Below are 5,733 nucleotides of genomic sequence, written 5' to 3' on the forward strand. Positions count from 1 at the left end.
GAGCAAGAGAGGAACAAGGGAGAAAATAATCATTTCAGGTTGGGAAGGAGGCCCTAATTCCCTTCCCTGCTGCATTCTGCTTTGTTTCTAAACAGAGGAGAGCACCCAGCAGCTGGAGCAGAATCCGCAGTTTCTACGTATCCAGGAGGGAGGAAATGTCACCATGCACTGCAACGTCTCAAGCACCTTCACCTTCTTTCAGTGGTACAGACAGAAGCCCAAGGAAGGGCCTTGTCCTCTTAATGACATTAACGAAACCTAAAGAAATGAAGGAGCAGAAGAGAATAAGGGCTCAGTTTGGTGAGGCAAGAAAGGACAGCTCGCTGCCCATCACTGCAATCCAGCCTGGGGATGCAGGCACCTACCTCTGTGCAGGGGCATGGTGCTCCAGGGTCTTCTGCTGCCTGCACACAAACCCTGCTGCAGGCCCCCAGCCTCACAGCTGCCTCACTCCTCCAGCTCCACCTGACACATCTTTTCTCATGGAGGAGAACCATTTCTGCTGCCTTTCCAGAACATTTCCCACATGTGCTGGAGGACAAGATTCATCTGCTCTAAGACAAGCTTCTGGAAATGAAACTCAGTACTCAAGTGAGTGGGCTTCCCAGTGGTAAAGAATCTGCCTGCCAATGCAGATGTAAGAGATCTTCTTATATCTTCTGGGTCTGTAAGATCCCCTAGAGTAGGAAATGGCAGCCCACTCCAGTGTTCTTGCCTGGAGAATCCCATGGACAGAGGATCCTGACAGGCTATAGTCCATGGGGTAGCAAAGAGTCAGACACGACTGAGCACATGGGCATGCACGCACTTAAGTGAGTAACAATAAAGGTTTACAAAATATCATATACTAATGCATATACATAGAATCTAGAAAGATGGTACTGAGGATCCCATGCAGCAGCAAAGGAGACACAGACATAAAGAACAGACTTTTGGACTCAGTGGGAGAAGGAGAGGGTGGGATGATTTGAGAGAATAGCACTGAAACATACATTACCATATGCAAAACAGACAGCCAGTGGGAGTTTGATGTATGACACAGGGACCCAAGGCTGATGCTCTGTAACAACTTGGAGGGATGAGGTGGGGAGGGAGGTGGGAGGGTGCTTAGAAGGGAGAGGACAGATGTATGCCTACGACTGATTCATGTTGATGTATGGCAAAATCCATCAGTAATTATCTTCCTATTAAAGTAAATTAATTAACTTAAAAATATTTGCAGCTTCTCAGGGTAGGCAGTAGGGGTGAGAAGAAAGTCAATATGGAGGATATCAGACACAGTGCATCCCAAAGACCATGGCAAGGAATGTTTAGTACAAGGAGACAGAAATGAATGATTCTGCAGCTTTATGCAGTTGATGAAGCTTCTTCATCCCCAGTCTACTAAACCAGAGTAAAAGGCAGAGTACAGTAAAAATTAATTAGAAGAAGAAAGTTCCTACTTTTTGACAGAAAATGCCCCAAATGTACTCCAGTAATATCCAACTGTGTTCCCAAAGCAACATTCCCACTAGGTGGTTCTGAAACCACTTAAGCATTAGCTGCAATAGCCTATATTTGCTCAGAATTTGCTTGGGGATTATGGTTTGCATAACAGACATCAATAGCTTCAAGTTTTCAAGGCCGGAAGAAACTGGAAGCTGGCAGCTTCCTCCATCTGGCAAGTCCTTCACTGGCCCACTTTTATACCTGAAGCATTCTTGGTTGTTCTTAAAGCAAGATGATATAATACGAAGCACATAGGTTTTGAAGTCACAATGTGCCAGGTTTGAACTTAGGTCTTTGAATCCTGTCTTTGAGATTTTCTAATTCTGTGTCCTCGGGCAATTATTCATCCTCATCTAAGCTTCCTTGTAAATACAGGTTAATAAGAACACCTATCTTGCTAAGTTGCTTTGAATTAAATAAGACAACATTTAAAAAATGATATGAAAGTCTCAAGTGCAATATGTACTCAATAAATGCACCTGTAAATGATATTGTTATTAATTTTTCTAAATAAATACTATTTCTACTGTGAAATTTTAGCTGACTTCTCAAGGAGGAATAAGCTAACCTCTGCCAAATATTCTGAATTCTCATTTTAGTAGTCAGGGAGGCAGACACTGTGAGTTGCCTACCTAATCACCATTCTCTTCTGCTTCCTTCTTAACGGAGCTTTCAATTTTGATTTGCACAACGGTATCCCCAGCTTAAAAAAAAATAACCACTACATTTCACATCTTTTCTTACAATGAGGGGTCACATATAGCATAATTCTGACCAATGATTCATACTTAGAAACATGCTAGGGATTGTCTGTAATGTTTTTGCTCTTCTGGTACAGGCACCATAACTTCCTGTCCCCTTTCCAGTGATTTTCTTCCTGAAACATGGAAGTGATAACTCTACCATGAAGGAAAGCACAGTCATAAACTCCCTCCCTAATCCCATGCCTGCTCACCCTTTAGATACCAGGTCAAACCCCTCCTCCAGATTTGTTTGTGTAGGAAAATTTTTAATAAACAAGTTTTTGGTTGAATTTCTTTGCTACTTATGGCTAAACATAATCCTAACTGAAGTTGGATGACATAAAATGGCTTTGTGATTTTGTGTGCATTGAAAGAATGATACAAATAAGTACTACATTTTTACAAAGGAGGGACCTGTATTTATGCTGATCATATTTATTTCTTGAAGAGTTAATGTTCCTATAAATTTGTATTAAGAAAAAATTTATCTTCCATTTATTTTAAAATTTCTGTCAATCTCCTACACTCATGGGAGACTATGAATTTCAGCTTTGCATCCTAAGCCATAGACAATATCAATTTCCACATAAATATTAACAAATAATAAGTGACATTATATTTTTCACATTCTGAGTCCAAATATTATTTATTTTTATTGATTTATAGCTTCATATTACCCCAGAAACATGCTCAAAAGACACCCCCTTGAACAAATACATTCATTTTGAAGATTGCAAGGGCAAATATAAGTTAAAAATAAGAAAAACACATTTCAATTCTGCCTCATATAAAAAGGGAAAGGCTTCACTCCCTCCCTTTTCTTAGAGTATTTACTTTAGAAAATTTGTAATTATGAATTTTTTCTCTATCACTTTGAGATGTGTGCAAACCTTTTAAAAAGCTAAATAAGCCTCTTGCCAGTCTTACAATCCAGAAATATTTGTCAAGCACCTGGGAGCCATCTCTTTGAAGTGGACTCATCAAGGAGGACACCCTCACCTCGCAGTGTCTGTGGAGGGCAGGAGTCTAACCTCGGCTGGCACCTTGCTCTAAGTTGTAAACTTTCCTCCTGTCAAAGAAACGAGCCATTTTTCCTTCAGGTAAAGGAAACTGGCAAGCACACGTGGCTACCCTAATGACCAGGTAAAGGTCAGAAGGACTCTTGGCAAATGGTGCTGTCAAGTCCTCTTACCTGAGAACTAGTTATTGTTTATCTTGAGAAATGCATAAAATGGGTTGTATTTGTTTGGCTACATGAAGGGATAAAAAAATTTTTATGTCTTTGCAGTATCTTTAATGGATAGACCAGGAAAAACACTATATTCTGATTTAATGTTTATTCAATAATAAAACTGTTTCCTTTCTTTTTTTACCCTCATGGAGAGGTGTTCTGGATTGGCAGGAAATTTTGGTTTTGTCTTCCCATGAAGATGGCCCATGTCTTTCCATAATCACTGTTCTTACCTGTAAAAGTTGACATGACACTGTGAGAAGAGCATGGGATATCTGTGCCTCTGCCACATACTGGCTGTGGGGCATTATATACCAATGTTGTGATCATCAATTTCCTCATAAATACTTCAGAAGTAAACAAGTAGCACTTACTTTACAGTGCTATTATGAGGATTAACAGTGTTTTGTGAATTGCCCAGCACAATGGATTAAAAAAATTAAAAGTTTGCAAGGCAGAATGACAGATTCGATAAGATACATTAAAAACTTCATCTGGGTCCTGATATTCTGTGTAGCAAATGTGTAAAGAACACAGTTTCCACATTCAAGGAACTTGTTCTTGTGATGATGGAAAGCCATTGACTAGTTCCCATAGCCATTGATCTCCATGGGCCACAACTTAAGAATCCACTCACCTACAACCTCCATTCAGAGAAGTAATTTTTAAGAACAGCTCAGACACCCTCCATGATCCTGAAGCAATCTGTGCCTTCGTGAAAACACACTGTGATGCTGAAGGCCACAATCAAAAACCCTGGTTTGGGTATGGACTTCCCTGGAGGCTCAGATGGTAATGAATCTGCCTGCAGTGTAAGAGACCTGGGTTTGATCTCTGGGTTGAGAAGGTTCCCTGAAGAATGGAACGGCAGCCCACTCCAGTATTGTTGCCTAGAGAATTCCATGGACAGAGGAACCAGGTGAGCCATAGTCCACAGGGCTGCAAACACTACTGAGCTACTAACAGACACAGACACACACACACACACCTCTATATACGAAGTGGTGTCAGTGCTAGGTTTTAGTCCAAATGGAGGCACTCTAAGTGTCTTTAAGGCTTTCAGGATTAACTGAAGGGAGAATGAAGATCTCTGAAACAGGAAGGGGACTAATAATTAGGGCCAGGTCAGAGGATGGGGAGCAAGAGAATTTCTGGACAAGAAAATTATTCATAATGCACTTGGTCCTGCTTTCTTATCACCAATTCTTATCTCCAAGCTTCAAAAATGAAGCTTGAAATTAAAACAAGACAATTTGTTTCATACTTCTGTAATTTTATAGTTTTGTGAATCCATATTTTTAGGTATCAGGGACCAATATGAACTTTTATTAATTTGTCCAGAAATTCTTTTCAACCTGATTGTTTTTCTTTTCCAAACCATACTGATACCTCACATAAGAAGAGAAACACAAATATACGAAAAATAAAAGCAAAGATAGAAGCAAGTAAAAAAAAAGTAAATTATATATGGAAAGAGGAGGGTGGAGACATAAGGAGTAAGAGAAAATGGCAGAAGACTGTTTATACTGGAAGCCGTTGTCTATATGAGTTTCTCACAGCAGCATTATTAACACTTGGGGCCAGGTGACTTTTTTGGGGGAAGGGGTTTCCTGCGCATTGGAGGATATTTAGCAGCATCCCAGGCCTCTGCTCACTAGATGCGGGTGACACCCTCTCCTTTCCCCAGTTGTGACAACCAAAAATGTCTTCACACGCCTTCAAGTGTCCCCTGGGGGCAACCGGCTGTAAACCAATGGTTTATATGTTAAATTTATTGAGTAGAAACTTCTACGAGATGATAGAGTGATAAATAACAAATGTACATTGATAGGGGATAGATGATAGATGGACGGATAGACACAGTAGAGCTGGATATTTCATATAGATATTTCATCATATATACTCATAATATACATATCCTCAAAGTTTCTGCTCTCTCAAATTAACATATGGATCATCTAACATTCACTTCTTCAGTCCATTTTGTGTGTAATATTTCACATTTTATAGGTATATACTACCAATATATGTTTTTCTAACGTATATATATAAATGTGAAAAAGACTGAGGAACTAAATATTTTCCTTTCTCCTATTATGATTAACTATTTTTTATTTCAAGTGGCTATTTTTTCTAGACTTCTACTGTGTCATTTGACATTGATACATTCAAAAAGTAAAATACATGGAGTGTAAAAATGCAAATGAGTCATATGTATTTGCATTATTCATATATATTTGCATATTATATAATGTGTATGTTTTATATATG

Source organism: Odocoileus virginianus, unplaced genomic scaffold (assembly GCF_023699985.2).
Source record: "Odocoileus virginianus isolate 20LAN1187 ecotype Illinois unplaced genomic scaffold, Ovbor_1.2 Unplaced_Scaffold_27, whole genome shotgun sequence".
Classification (NCBI taxonomy): domain Eukaryota; kingdom Metazoa; phylum Chordata; class Mammalia; order Artiodactyla; family Cervidae; genus Odocoileus; species Odocoileus virginianus.